The following is a 17,190-nucleotide window of genomic DNA, read 5'->3' on the forward strand; positions in this document are numbered from 1 at the left end:
TGACACAGAGTGAGCAGGTCTAGAGCATTTGCTTGCCTTGGGCTGGGGCAAGCCAGGAGACAGTCACAGGAAACCCTGCCAGCACTAGAGCAGATCTCTCTCCACCTTGCCTCAGGGGCAAGTCTGTGTGTGTGTACTCCTCATGAGCAGAGTCCAGGCTTCCCCTTCTGTTAGTCCCAGTGATCCTCTAACCAGACAAGGGGGCTGTCTCCCCCACATAGGACCCTGTGTTTGGAGTTTCTAATCTTTGGCTTGAACTGCTCACTTCCCAGGGAGATGTCCACCCCTGTAATCTCCCTCTTCCTCTGAGTCCCCACCCAGAGGCACAGTTCCTGACCTGATGGCTTTTCTTCTCTTCCTGCCCAACTACGTGTGCATCTTTGTTATAGCCTTGGTTGTTCAGGGGTCCTTCTGCCAGTTTGTTTTCAGTGAGAATTGTTCCATACGTAGATGTATTTTGATGTGTTCGGGGGATGGAGGTTGAGGTGAGTTCCATGTCCTATTACTGTGCCATCTTGATCTGTAACCGACAGGTATTGTTATTTTCGAACTCACTCTACAAGTTTTACCTAAACATTTAGCCTATTTGCATTTAACCCAATTACTTATTAATTTGGGTTTATATGTAGTATCTTAGGATTTGTTTATTCTTTGTCCCACTGGGTTTTTTCCCCTCTTTTTCTCTCTGTGTTGTCTTCTCCATGGATTGTGAATTTTAATTTTCATCTTGTTATTATTTTTTCCATAGTTGTGAGTACTGAGTTAACAAAACTTTCTTTTTATATGGGAAATTGACCTTGAGTTAACTTTCACTTAGCTGTTTTTTCACTTAGCAGAGCCCTATGATAGCAGTATTTCAGTTTGTAGACTATTTAGTAAACCTCCGGTAGCTGGACTAGGGTTTGGGGAAGATGGATTAATTTATAAATATCAGGTTGGAAGACAGAGCTTCGATATTCCTTGTGTGTTGAATTACTTGTAAAGAGGGTTTTTTGTTTGCTTTGCTTTGTTTTGTGTTTTTGCAGGGATATGGAATTATGCCCAAGGCTTCTTATATGGAGCCTACAGCCTCTGAGATAAAGTTGTTTCCATACTCCAATGTGTTGCCTCAAACCTAAGTCTTCACTTGGTAGGCCAAAGAATTGTCCCTGAATTTTTGCAAAAATTCCCACCAAAGAGGCACTATTGATGCTGCCCATTGGTATCCTTCGTCTTCTGTCATCTATCTTCCTTTACAGCTGAGTAAACTGAGCTAGGATAGTCTGTATCTAGGGTGTAAGAGGTCTTGCTAATGGTATTCTAGCAGAATGCATACTGTCGTGGTTACCCCATATATTATAATATGCATCCTTGACTTATAATAATGTAATGACACCATTTATCAGATGGCCTTGGAACATTTTAACTCCGTTTACCCTGACTTTCTCTTTTTGCTATTTTTGCCATGCATTAAATTATGCATATATTTAAAACATTGTTATATTTGTTATTTATAGTATTTTCTTTGCTCTTTATTTACTTTCCTGCACTTGTATACCTCACTCTGGGATCATTGCTCATCTGTGTGAAGACATTGATTTAGTATTTGTGTAGTATCAGGTTTCTGGTAGTGAATTATCTCAGTTTTTAATCATCTAAAAATATTTTTATTTAGTTTTTACTTTTCAAGGATATTTTTACTGGCTGTGAATTCCATACTTGCAGTGATTTTATTTCAGCGTTACAAAGCTGTTACTCCGTTGTTTACTAGATTTGATTATTACTCTTAAAAGTCTATTTTTGCAGGATAGTACGCTGTTTGTCTGAAGCAAGATAATTCTTCATTAACCATACGTGAAAGCAGAAATCTGTACTCAATGATATGTGACTTTTAAGCAAAGTCTTGTTTTTTTTTTTTTCTTTACCTTTCCACTTAAGTTTATAGTTGACTGCAAAAGTCCCTGACTAAGGGGGAAACAAAAGGGGCCACTAGCATATTCTTTGCCTTGCTACAGCTGCTATTTCAAATAATGGGAATTTGTGCTAAATCATTTGTATTAGGTCTTTTATGGCTCTAAACTGCCAAATTCATACCTTGGGTCTATCACTTATTAGTTCTGTGACACTGATCAACTTGCTAAATGTCTCTATGTCTCAGTTTACTCTTATATTAATTAGGGATAATAATAGTTTTTACATCTTATTGTTTTTATGATAAATGATTCAATCTATGTTGTTAACTATTTTGATGATGATGTTATTATAACTAAAATATTAACTGCTATTGATATTATATATAGAAAACTAAAGTTAATATTATCCTGTAGAAGATAGTTATATATTGTTATATAGTTATATATCCCTATACTAAGTGCAGGTGTTAATACTAGCACAGGTGTTACAGCAGCTAATTTCTGTAGATAATTTTTCTAATACACTCATAGATATAATATGTACTTTCACCCTAACCAGAGTTTTATGTTAATATTTCCATTTATCATTTAATAGTTTATACCTGTTTCTGGTATGGTACAGGATTACTTTTTAAAAATATTACCATTGTATTGATTATTAATTCTATATATCTAGGAGAAGAAACCTTATGCACTTGAAATTTTTATCATAAATTAAAAACACCTAGTTTTTCATTCTTCGTATATATTCCTAACAACATTTCTGTTATCTTGTTCAGCTGTTTTCCTCATTCAGTAGTAGTTGTTTAAGAAGTACTAAGTTATGAATTACATTCTTTGATATCTTTGTGAAGTTCTGTGGTATGAGAATATCAATTCACTGCAGTAGTTATGCAATTTCTATGCATTGAGCATGAAGTAGCAGCTCTAATTAGCAGATTTTCATAGTCAAAACTGTTATTTCTCTACCAACATCTCTAATTCAAAATGCAAGCTGCTTGTTTGCAAACAGAGAAATTGGAACTTGCCAATTATGTTAATCATCGTTATAAAAATCTCTTGAATGTCTCACATACTAAAGAACAATTGAAAATTCACTTTTTTATGTGTACAACTATTTTTATGTGTACAACTATTTATCTGTCACATTTCTTATCATTTTGATTGAATTACAAAGGCATTTTTTAAAAAAAGCCATTCTTTGCAGTCAATTAATATATATTATTAATTTTTAAGAGATTTAGCTGGGTTTTGCCCCAGTCAGAATACTTTAAGATTCCTATAGATGTATAGAAATTATGGATTATTCTACAGAAGCTTGGATTACTCTTTGCCATCCTCTATCTATAATGTCTTGCCTAGAAATATGACAGTCATAACTTAAACCTTTAAGATGTTTTAAGTCACTAATTTAGTGCAATATTGTGAAAGTTTTAGATTGTTATTCTTTCTTTAAAATTTTATTTATATATTTATTCATTTATTTATTTATTTGGCTGCGTCTGGTCTTAGTTGTGGCATGTGGGATCTTCGCTGCGGCATGCAGGCTCTTTATTGCAGCGCACAGACTCCAGGGAGAAGGGGCTCAGTAGCTGGGGCGCTCAGGCTCTCTTGTTGTGGCACGCGAGCTGTAGCGCACGCAGGCTTAATTGCCCTGTGGCATGTGGGATCTTAATTCCCAGACCAGGGATCGAGCCTGCGTCCCCTGCATTGGAAGGCAGATTTTTAACCACTGGACCACAAGAGAAGTCCCAGATTGTTATTCTTTTCTAAAAGGCCAGAATAACATAATAATATATTAATTGTCAGCACTAATGATATTACTTTAATATTTGTTACACATTAAATATCAATGGAAAATAGATTACCTTTGTTTTCTCATTATACCAAATTAGTTTTATAGCTAAGTCATATTGTCTATCTTTTAAAAAGTATCTTTGACAAACAAAGGAAAATATATACATGCAGTACAATGTGACTCTTTATTAGCACAATGCCAGTATTAATTCTTTAAATCAAAGTAAGTTATTAAATGTCTGAATGCTATGGATACTCTCATCTTTTTCAGTATTTGCTGCTTTCCTAAAAGGAAACATACTTAGAAAAATAATGCAAGTTTGAAATGAAACATTTTATATATTTCTTCCTATTTCTTTGTTTAAAAATACTTTTTTCTACCTTTCAGAAATGTCTATAATCATTAGATTACTCTGAGTGATCTTTAAGTGCTAGTATCAATAAAGTAAGCTTATTGTATAGAATTTTAAATTATATAATTTTAAATTATATATACCATTTTCAGGGAAATTCAGGAAGCTAGTATATCATTCAGTGTATGCTTTGAAAGGATATTAGTATTATAATAGTAATAATTTTATGCTACCCATAACATAAATGAAGTAATGTATGCTGGTTTCAGTGTATTATGTATTTGCCATGATAGGGATAAAACTAGTCCTTAGTACATTTAGAATTCTGATTTACAGGCCCATGGAAAATGCAATATTATTTTCCTCTTCTTAAAGTAGTAATAATCAGCCCTATGCCCCATCACTTGTGAAAAACTCGGAAGGGGGTTTAGAAACTGGTGCACATTTTAGTGAAGAGACATGTGGATCTACAGTCTTTTCATCTGGAGATCCCAGAGAGCTTGACCTCAGTTTTGCAGTTTCTGTATGTCTAGAATGGTATCCCTCAAAAAAGCTCTAAGGTCATTGCAAACATGATTCACTGTGAATGACAGTAAGTAAAGCCAAAGACTGACTGTTATTTGAAGAACTTACGGCAAGAAAAATAAGCAAGGATGGTAGGTTAGTTAAAATTCCAAAGAAATAGCAGGTCTAGGAGTATAAAACGTGACAATTCCTTATTATCTATTAAGGCATTTCCAAAATATTTCTATAGGTTGAGAACTAGGTAGAGGTTGAAAAAGAAAAGTTAGATATATCATTCTAGAAATTAGAGAATATACTTCTAGAGCTCTATGATTTTAATAAACTATAACCTTGGAGTAACACAAATAAATATGTTACTCTTGTACTATTGGCATATTGTCAACCCTAAAAGGTTCTTCAATTCTACTGTGCCTTAGTTTCTCCATTTGTAAAATGTCAGTCTCTCATATAACTGTAAAACACACCCACTGTGTGACACAGTTTGTAGTAGACATATAAATGTAGATAAATAGTAAAGAAAAATCAGATCTTAAGAAGTGAGAAAAAAATTTTGGGTCTCTTGAGGGTTTCTGTGTGTGTATTAAGCAAAGGAAGTTCAGGAAGAAATGTAAGTACAACTTTTTAAAATGTTTAATGTTACATGGTAGCTTCCTATAGATATAAAGCGATGTTTTTATCAACAATTAATGTTTTAGTGTTAAATATCCTCATCTTGTTTATGGAACAGAAGTGAGAAAAATAGGAAATTTTTGCTACTCTTTCCTGCTTTGAGCTTAGAATTAATTGTCTGGGGTAAGAAATCATGATATCAGATGCATATGCATATGTTTAACATGCACATGTTAAACAGTGCATATGTTTAACACAATGCATATGTTTAAGCACAAAATTATAGATGTAGGGTGGCAGTAAGGTGATATGGAGACCATCAGTATAATGGATATATGAATTAAATTGTAATCACAATAAATGATAATCATAGGGAGAGGCAACTTCCTTAGGAGGCTAAATAGTGCCAAGATAGGGAAAGACTTGGGTCCAATCTTAAAGTTATTAATACATGTAAAGAAAGAATACATATCAATAAATAAAGTGGGGGGAGAAGCATGATGGTGTAGAAGCTTAGGGGAAAAAAAAGACTTTGAAAAAGTGTCCTTAGGAGTGCTTTCCCAAACTGCCCATAACTGAGGGTTCTATACCCCAAGAGTCAATAGTATCTTGTATCAGAAACACATTCCAAATGGCATTGATGTATGCAAGTTTGGTGCGCTAAAGTACCAATTCTCCCTACTCTGGCCCATACTTACCAAGAGATTGACAAATTATAATTTGGTTCTCCCAGTGCCTTATCTAAACAGAATGTTAGTGCTCTTCAGGAGGTAGATTTTAAGGTAAAAATCACCACTGTTACACATTTTAGCTTCTGTTTACTAACAATGTGAGTCAACTTTCCAAGAGTAGTCAAGTCTGGAGCTTGACAGCATTAAGTCTGTGGACCAGATGAAAACATTAACAATCATTTCACACAAAAAATAAACATTGGCTACCTAATGTGTGTGTGGTATTGGAGATAAAACATGAGAGAAAATATTCAAGGGAAGTTGATACTTTGCATCCTTGTATTCCTGCTTCATGTTCAGAATCCTTCCAAAAATTAGCATCTCTTGAAAAATTAAAACTATTGATATATTCTTATCTTAACATCATGGTTTCATATCTCTACTTGCATTGTGAATTGTAGTCAGGGAATACTATTATATTCCATAAGAATTTCTGTGAGGAAGGATCATAAGACATGCCACAGTGAGTGGAGATAGAGTAACATTATGTTCCAAGTCATCAAGGCTTTTAATTCTCTAGGACAGTTTTACAGTTCACAAGTCATAGTGAATCCTTAGACCATCAATAAAGATTTATAGAAAATCACTACACAGGTACTCTGGTATAAAATATATATATATATATGTATATATCATTCTACTTTACCATAAATCAGACCCAGAGATTCTGCCTCCTTATTTATTTTGCTTTTTTTTTTTTTGAGGCCTACACTAACTTAATCCTGTTCAGAAAGGAAATCTAAATCTCACACTACTTTCACAGCAAAAAAACTGGCTCTAGAAGCTCTCCAGAGGTTGGGGCTTGACAAGCAAATATAAACAGATTTCCATTAAAAGAAAGTATTCTGTATGTGAGAACTTTACTGAGATACAGCCAATTTATCATGTTTTCCCATGCTTGCATTAGCTTATATATAATATAGTTTTACAGACATAGTTCTATCTTTGAAAATTACACGTCCTCAACTTTATAATATGTTATCAAAGATAAAGGGATTTAATTCCAAAATAAAAAAAGGAACATGGTCAATATATCACTGTTCAAATTATTTTTGAATTCTCTGAATTTGATTTTGTTCGTTGGCATGAAAGATAGTAAATTCTGTGAAAAATGCCCCCTCAGAAATGTTTTCACATAAGGTGTATAGTGCAGAGAGTAACTGACAAGGTCTAAATGCAGACACACAGTTAATCACATTATGATTGATTTTCTATTTTTAGTGAAAATGAGTTGGTTATGCCTTAAAACTGAAATCATCATCAGAAGATATGCTAACACTTTGACAATACTTACCAACCCAGAGGGAAAGTGATATGATAGAACTAGGCCAAAACCCACTCCCTAAATACGTGGTTGGTTTGGCACTAATTAATCCCACTACAGAGGCTTGTTCTTACTGGTGATCAGTAGCTCCAAGGCACAAATAACTAAGAGATAAAGTGGGTTCCATTGTAATTCAAGCAATCATAAAACCTTTAGGATTTATCCGGGGTGTGAGTCAGAGCAGAGGCAAATCCATGGTTCTATCAAACATTGAGCAACTCGGTGAGCAGCACCCAGGATTCTGAGAGATGTTTGCATAAGAAATAGGGAGGTGCAGGTGTGTGAGTTACTGGAGCAAAGGAACCTGGCAAGACCTACCTAGTTTGCCAGGGTCTAACCAAGTGTGCAGTGCTAAGGGCTTGAGTGCCAGTCATAGTGGGGAACTAAGGTATTAGCCTAGGAAATTAGGACAATTACAGTCAAAATTAACCATTAAGGAAAAGGATAAAAGCAATAGGAGAAATGTTTTGCCTCAGAATCTGTTCAGGAGCCTAAAGCTACTACCTGGAAAATGGATCCTCAGTTTTCTTTCAAATAGAAATGATTTAGCTAAGGAAAACATAAAGGACATTTTAGGTTATTGGTAAGCCAGGTAATACCAGAGATGATCAATTGCAGAGACATTAACTTATTTTTCCTGATTTTCTAAAATATAAGCCAAAAAAAAAAAAAAAGGTTGATGATAAGATTGATCTAAGGTATTGTATGCTTGGTCCAGTAGATTTAACAAGAGATGAAATTATTAATGGAATGTCTCACTTCCAATCCACCATGATACAAAAATCCTTGGTGAACTAGTGATTGTTAATAGACTTCTGCTATGAAACATCTAACTAAATGGTTAAAATGCATTAAAAGCACTTGGTGACAGACTTCAATGTAGTCAAACTAATAATTTAGTTAATGCACCCTCATCCTTTATTGAACTTTTAAATCTGTACTATATACTCACTACCGGATGGCTCCACGTTGGTTAAAAAAATGGCTTGGGGGAAAAAAAATAAAGTGAAAGGGTCCATATATAGTATTTTCTCTATTTTGCTTTGCAAACCATTAATACCACAGGGTTTAAAATCTATTCTTGTAAAGGTTTAACTAAACTTTATCAATGTGTTTTGAACAATACTTTGGTTGGGGGGGCAGTTCCAAATGATGGATAGCTTTTGCAAAGACTAAAAATTAAAATTATTAACAGTATCCTTGGGAAGAATCATTCAGATAAGTTGCTACCTTTTAATCTAGTTTCTCTAGTCAATAGTTTATAAATGTTGTTGTGAATCATTGGAGGAAAATAAAGCTTGCCAAAACTAAGACATGGTAACAATTAATTGTATTTTTAAATGTTTCTAATGTGCAGTGTTTCTCTTTCAAGGAATAAATATCATTTAATTTACAAAAACTAATACTAATTTAAAGGTCAGAGACTCCACTGTTTTTTTCTCTTTGACACCTTTGTGCATTCATCTCATTGTTTGACTGTTTACCTCATGCATTCAGTAATATAAATTCCTTGGCATTTAGCTGGATCTTTTTTCCCCCCGTGGTTTGAAGTTCTTTCCCTTTTTTAATTAGATTGACCTTTTGGTTCACTTGAATGCCCTCAACCTGACAAAGAATAACTGTTCTCTTCTAAGGCAACCAGAAATGAACAGAGAAAGAGTGAAAACACTGACATAAAACGAAAAATTTTGATGCGGTGATCTGGGTGTTATAATTGTATAATTGTTACTTTGTATAGTCACTAACATAGAGAAATACCCAGCTCTGCAAAATTCTCAGGGCTTTAATGTGATAAGCTGCTTCTTATCTACCCAAGAGGACACTTTTATAACGTTCTTTAAAACTAATGTCATTCAAGTGTTTTTTAAATGTCTGGTAACAGCTGACCTGCCTTACCTTTCTAAAATCCAGTGAGTAGTCTTGAAGAAATTAAAATTGTGCCTGGTTCTCATTGTCATCCTGTCATTCTGTGTATGTGCATATGATAAACGTACACACATGTGTGTGCAAATACACATTTCTTCTTTTGAAAAGTAAGTTTTGAAGGACATTTGAAACTATAGCTATCTGTTGAGGTTGAATCCACACTGCCTAATTATTCAACAAACTATGAGATTCAGATATTTATTGTATACATTTCTACACATGATCCATAATGTGTAACTCATATGAGCTTATGAGACTAGATAGTAACCAATCCATTTTGACTAGTGCCTATGTGTCAAAGCTTGAGACATAGAGTAGGTAAGAATTTACTCTGAAAACTGTTGAATACATCAGAGCCATAGTAATACTAACACAAGTTACTTCTAGTATTCTAAGATGTCGCTTTTCAGTCCCCCCATAAAAAAGATCACTTTAAAAATGTATAAGAGGGCTTCCCTGGTGGCACAGTGGTTGAGAGTCTGCCTGCCATTGCAGGGGACCCCGGTTCATGCCCCGGTCCGGGAAGATCCCACATGCCGCGGAGCGGCTGGGCCCGTGAGCCATGGCCGCTGAGCCTGCACGTCCGGAGCCTGTGCTCTGCAATGGGAGAGACCACAACAGTGAGAGGCCCGCGTACAGAAAAAAAAAAAAAAAAAAATGTATAAGATAGGTATGAACTGACTGATGCATACTCCATTATTTCTGAGTTATCAATTGACAATTTAGGTAGTAGCTTGGTCAACTTGTCCTGAATACAAGAAAATATGATAATTGAATCTCAAGATAGGTAAAGCAATTATAAAAGAGTAGCAAGGTAAAGGCATTCTGTTCAAATTTTTAGGCTTTATGAAATTATATCTGGGATATTGAACTGAAGATTGAAGAGATATCAGAATGTAATCTATTTTAAAAGAGTGGCATGTAGACACTGATGCCAGAGAAATACCCTATAATAGAAAATTAATAAAATTATATTGCAAGCTACACATTATAGAACACTGCAAAGCCACAAAAAATGATGTCTATGAATACCAGTTACATGGAAATACATTCATACTTTATTTTTGAGAGAAAAGAATATCAGGATACAGAGCAGTGTATCCTGCTGTGTATCCAGTATGTAGCCGTAAGGTGTGTGTGTGTGTGTGTGTGTGTGTGTGTGTGTGTGTACTGGCATGTACATAATTTGGGTATTTATTTCACCATTTATAATTTGAATGTATAAAACAAGTTTAAATACTTAGGGAATAGTGTTTGTGTCAGATGAATAACTTTTGATTATAAAAGAATTATAAATCAAAGATTATTCTAGCTCTGGAAAAGAAATTGGGTAGGTGACTTAGGTGTTTGAATGGCTTTGTGCATTTGAAATAGAAAACACAGGTGACAACACTAATGAGTCTGTGTAAGGTCCCTGTGCTGACATAAGGTAGGATACTACATGCTAGCAGAAGCTGGGTGTAATCATAATAAGAGTAATTCTAATAACAACATCAATAACCACAACAAAAATATGTGCTTGATTACTCTAAAGGTGATTAAAGATGTTTCCCAGTGATGCCAAGGCAATTCTATGGAGGTGTTATCTGAGACAATCAGATAACCACATGCAGAGTAATGAATTCAGCATACATAAAAATTAACTAAAATGGATGATAGAACTAAACGTAAGAGCTAAAACCATAAAATTCTTGAAAGTAAACACGGGAGTAATTTCTGTGAACTTAAAGTGGGCAAATATGTCTTAATCGCAACAACAAAACTATAATCCATAAAGAAAAAAAATTAAATTGGACTTCATGGGATTAAAAACTTTCACACTTCAAAAGATACCAGTGAGTCAATGAAAAGACAAGCCAGAGACTTTGAGAAAATAATTACAAATCATATGTCTGATAAAGTATGTGTATCTCAGAAATTTAAATAACCTTACAATTCAATATAACAACCCAATTAAAAATGTAAAGATTTAAAAATTCAAACATTTTATTAGACATTTCACCAGCAAAGGTATTCAAATGGTAAACGAGGACATAAAAATGGTCAGCATCATTAGTTATTAGGGAAATGGAAACTAAAACCACAATGAGATACCATTTCACAAGCAAATACTGGCCAGATTATGAAGAAACTATAATTCTCATCCTTTCTTACGGGAATGTCAAATGTGTCAGCCACTTTGGAGCACAATTTGGCAGTTTCATGGGAAGGTAAATATAAATTTGTCATATAAGCCAGCAATTCTACAACTAGGTATCTCTCCAAGAGAAATTAAGGCATATATTAACACAAATTCTTGTATATTAATTTTTATAGCAACATTATTTATAATAATCTGAAACTGAAAACAATCCAAATGTATATCAGTTGGTGAATGGATAAACAAAATGGGATACTACTACTGATGTATTCCACATGGTGGATGAACTTCAAAAACATTATGCTAACTGAAAGAAGTCAGGTACAAAATATGACATATGGTATGATTTCTTAATATGCAATGTCCAATAAAGGCAATCTGTAGAGACACACCATAGATTAGTGTTTGCCTGTGGCTGTGGATGGGAATGGAGAGTAACTGAAAATGGGTGGAGGGATCTTTTTGGGTCAATGGAAATGTTCTAAAGCTGGAATATGGTTATGGTTGCACAGTTCTGCAAATTTACAGAAAGCCATTGCATTGTACGATTGAATGTGAATTTTATAGTATACAAATTATTCTTAAATAAAGCTATTTTAAAAAGTGAACAAATTAAATTTTCCCTGTTCACATGATAATGATAACCTCTGTCACCACTTTTATACTACATTGTAATAGAAGTTGTAACCATTGCAATGAGGCAAGAAAAATAAGTAAAACATAAAGGCTCAAAAGGAAGAAATATTCACTATTTAAAAAATGGCATGATTAGAGTTAGATCAGTGAAAATGATAGAGTTGGGAATTCTAAAACTCCTTGCCTCCAAATAAGCAATGAATAAGCTTGCAAAACTGTCAGAATAAACTTTTTCAATTCTAGCATTTAATCAAAAACTTAACACAATCAAGAGGGTGCTTAACAAAGAAACAATAAAACAGCAGGATTTTGATGAGAGCTCTGTGATTTTAAGATACTCTATTATCATCTCTCACTCCTCAGCTTGGGGAAACCTTGAAGATGGCAGCCTCCATTCCTGGTACTGGTTGCTCTTACAGAGGGAGTAACTGACCTTTTTCTCCAAATCTTTATTGTGATTGTATCTTATGACCTGTCTATTGGTTCCCTGAAGGATCCCTGAAGGGTTTGCCTTCATTTTGTCTACCTTGGACCTTCCCCAGAACTGAGATCATTTCCAGGGCAGTGTGTGTTGAAAGCATTTAAAGACAAATGAAATTAGGCAATAACACATGGGGTTTGGTAACATTTGGGGCAAACAACAGCCAGAACAAAAAGTTTGAATAGGAGGAGGCTTGGAAAGGAGATTTATGGAGGAACTGGGCTTTGAAAAGCCCCCGCATGTTGTGTGGAATGTAGAAGGCCATGCATAAATCTGGACACATGCTCAGAAAAGACCTGACAGACCCTATGTTTCCACCTTTGTCCTGAAGAAATAGCAGATGACATCTTTAAAGTCCTGACAAAGGACTTTCCTAGCTAAACAAAAAGAGAGAGAACACATTGCTAGTAGGCCTTCCTTATGAGAAATGCCAAAGAGAATCCTTCAGGTTGAAATGAAAGGACAGTAGGGAGTAATTTGAAATCATATGAAGAAATAAAGAGTACCAGAAAAGATAACTCCATAGGTAAATATAAAAGCCAGTATTATTAGGTCTTTGGTTTGTAATTTCTCTTTTTTAAATATATGATCTAAAAGACAGATGCATAAAATATTAACTCTAAAATGACTTCAAAGGGCTTACAATCTATAAAGGTGTAACTTGTGACAATAAAAATATAGTGTGCGTGGGGGAGTATGAAACTATATATGAGCAAGTTTTTGTATACTATTGAAACTAATTTGTTATTAATTTAAGCAAGATTATTATAATTTAAGGTAATTACAACCCCCAGGGTAACCACTAAGAAAATAACTAAAGACTACACAGTAAAAGAAATAAGAAAGGAATCAAGATGGTGTGCACAAAAAGAGCAATTAAACAAAAACAAGAGAGAAGTTGATTAGCAACCACAAAAGACATAAATATATAGAAAACAAATAGTAAAATTGTAGAAGTGTTTCCTTATCAATAGTCACATTAAATGTAAATAAATTCTCCCCTTAAAAGGCAGAAGTTGACAGAATAGAAAGAAAAACAAAACAAAACATAATTCAACTATTGCTATTTCTAAGACATCCACTTAAGAATGAAATATAAATACTTTGGAAATAAAGTATGGAAAAAGACATTCCATGTAATATACAAAATATATTTGTATATTTAAAGCAAAAATTTTTACAAGAGACAAACTTGATAGAATTAATCCATCTAGAACTATTAATAATTATAAAATATACACATCTAACAACACAGTCTCCAAATATATGAAATAAAAATTGATGAAATTGAAGGGATAAATAAATTGTTTTATTGGAGCCCACTTTCAATAATGGATGAAACAACTAGACAAAATAGCAACTAGAAAACAGAAAACTTGAACAACACTATAAACCAAATACACCTAACACATATATGGAGCACTCTACCAAACAACAGAAGATTACGTATTCTTCCCAAGTACACATGAAACATTATCTAGGATAGACCATATATTAAGTCACAAGACAAGTATCAATAAATTAAATAATAAAAGACTAACATCATACAAAGTTTCTTTTCCAACCACAATGGAATGAAGCTAGAAATTGGTAACAGAAGGAAACCTGGAAAATTTACAAATCTGTGGAAAGTAATAATTTAAAAAACACTCAGACAACCAAAGTATCAAAGAAGAAATCACAAGGGAAATTAGATGACATGAGTGAAAATAAACATAACATACCAAAACTTATGGGATGCAGTGAAAACGTTGCTTAGAGGGAAATTTTTGGTAATAAATGCCTACATTAAAAAGGAAGATATCAAATCAGTAATCTAACTTCCCAACCAAAGGAAATAGAAAAAGAAGAGCAAACTATAAACAGAAGGCAAGCAGAATAAAATAAAGATGGAGATCAATGAAATAGAGAATATAAAGACTATAGAAGTATCAACACAACCAAAAGTTAGTTCTTTGAAGACATAAAAAAAATTGATAATTTTTAGCTAGACTGACCGAGAACAAAAGAGGTAAAACTCAAAATACTAAAATCAGAAATAAAGTTGGGGACATTACTAATAGCCTTACATAAATTTAAAGAAAAGGATTTGTAGATAGTATTGCCAAATTATATTCCAGTAAATTAGCCAACATGAAACAGACTTATTCCTAGAACCACAACGAATACTGAAACTGACTCAATAAAAATTAGAAAGTCTGAATGGATGTATAATAAGAGAAAAGATTGAATAATCAAAAACCTCCCAACCAAGAAAAGCCCAGAGTGAGCTGGCTTCACTAGTTAATTCTACCCAACATTTAAAGAGGAATTAGCCATACTGCTCAAAAGCTAGCAAAAAGTAGGAAAGAACACTATCTCATTAATGTGATAATGAAGTGATTATAAGCAGCCATTATTGAAGGCATTACAAGAAAATAAATCTCTTTTCTTTATCTTTTCAGTATCTTTTATGAATATAGATGCAAAAGTCCTCAGTGAAATGCTAGCAAACCAAATCCAGCAGCATATTAAAAGAATTACATATACTATGACCAAGTGGAACTTATTCCAAGAATGCCAGGGTAGTTCATAGTATGAAAAATAATCAATGTAAAATAAAGGGATGAAAAAAAAATGCATGACCATCTCAACTGATACGGAAAAGGCATTTACCAAATCTTACACTTTCATGACATATAAAATTAAAAAAAAAATCAAAACACTCAGAAAGCTGGGAATAAAAGAGAATTTCTCAACATGACAGAATTTTTATGAAAAATCCACAGCTACTCAATGGTGAAAAACTGAAAGCTATCCCCATAAGATTAGGAAGACAAGGATGCCTACTTTCACCTCTGATATGCAACATTGCACTGGAATTTCCATCCAAAGCAATCAGGCTAGAAAAAAAAAAATAAAGACATCCCAACTGGAAAGGAAGATGTAAAACTATCTTTATTTTCAGATAACATGACCTACATATAGAAAATCCTAAAGAATCCATGAAAAACTACTAGAATTAATAAGTAAATCCAACAAAGTTGCTGGGTATAAGGTCAACATACATAAATCAGTTGTATTTCTATACACTAGCAATGAACAATCTGAAAAGAAAATTTAAAACCAATGCCTTTTACAATAGCATCAAAAAGAATAAAACCCTTAAGAATAAATTTAACCCAGGAAGTATAAACCTTGTATACACAAACTATAAAACACTGCTGACAGAAATTAAAGATCTAAATAAATGGAAAGATACTGTATTCATGGATCAGAAGACTTAAATATTGTTAAGATGGCATATTCTCCCAGAGTGATATACAGATTCAATTTAATCCTTATCAAAATTCTAATGGATTTTGTTGGGAAATTGGAAGAGCTGATTCTAAAATTCATAGGAAACTTAGGGTGATGGATGTATTCATTACCATGTTAGTGGTGATAATACACACATGTGAAAACTTAAACAGATACAAAGCATTTTACCTCAATTATATCTCAATAAAGCTGCTAAACATGAACATATTTTTTTCTTTGTGCCCTAAAATTTAGGAATAACATGATAGAGAATTGACTTGAGAATCAAGACACCATTTTTATAGGAGACTCCTCTGATGTCTTGTAGTGCGGTGTTCCTGTTACTTTATCATTCTGTTAAATGTTTTGAAATTTTCAAGGGAAATATGCTATTCAAATAATTTATGCTTGACTTTATTGATACGTTTGAAATTTTAACTCTTTCAGTAATATATTCTGAATGTTACGCTATAATTAATAGTTGATATGCAGCTAAAGTATTCAGTGCTTTCCTCTATCAGAGTCACTTTGACTGATTTATTTGTGAGGCCTCATTCCCTCTGTTATCCTTTAGGTGATATGCTAATGAGGGTTGAAATGATCAAAAGTTAGGAAGAGAGCAATAAAGTATAAGCAAAGGGGCCTGGACAGTGCCCATAGTGGGTATGTTTTCGTGAATAATCAATGATTAACTATGGTCAGAGCAATTGTAATACTAGCAAAGCAGGCTACTTCTACCCAGCATCAAACTAGTAAGCTTTTTGAAATCTCCTTTGCCATGATAAAACCAGTGTTACTTAGTGTTATTTTTCTTTATTTTTACATAAATAATCATTTAATCTAAGGCTGATACTGTATATGGTATTTTGAGTTCTCTGCTGGACATAATGTTGTTTTTTGCTGTTTTACAGCATCTGTGTAATTTACTGCTGCAAGACTCAGCAGTTATCAGAATGAGATATAAATGGTAATGACGGTGATTAACTTCCCTGCTTGTATATATTGAGGTTTTAGTATCATGCTAGGATGCTTTCATAATATTCTTGACTACAAGGAATACATGTTAATTGAACTTTCCATCTAATTTCAACTCAATTCATTAGTAGAATATCAGCTCATTTAAAGAAAAAGGAAAAGAAAAAAAATTAGAACCCTTATTTTGGAATCATAAGAAATTTATGATTATTTTAAAGTCATCTTAGAAGAAAGAAAGATTTCCACATTCCATGTTACTTTTTAATGCTTTTCTTGGATATATTATCTTATCTCTCTATCTATATTTTTCCCAAGACAAAAGATACTTCATTGTCATAGCTTTGTCCTATAATGTAGACAGAGCACATTGTTTCTTTTCACTTTTGTAGTTTTACAGACTGACCATCTTTTCTGTTAACTTCCCCTGTCATGCCCCCTGCTTCTTGCACAACCCTGTCCAAACATCAAGCCTGTAATACCTTACATTTTAAAAAGGAAGAAAATGGCTTACACAAGTTACGA

The 17,190-nt window shown here is 33.5% G+C and overlaps 1 pseudogene; it reads left to right on the forward strand.

Moving 5' to 3' along the window:
- The first annotated feature begins 473 nt into the window (after positions 1 to 473).
- Positions 474 to 17,190, forward strand: part of LOC125963472 (peptidyl-prolyl cis-trans isomerase A-like) — a 37,260-nt pseudogene continuing 20,543 nt past the window's right edge.

The sequence above is a fragment of the Orcinus orca genome, chromosome 2 (genome assembly GCF_937001465.1).
Source record: "Orcinus orca chromosome 2, mOrcOrc1.1, whole genome shotgun sequence".
NCBI lineage: Eukaryota > Metazoa > Chordata > Mammalia > Artiodactyla > Delphinidae > Orcinus > Orcinus orca.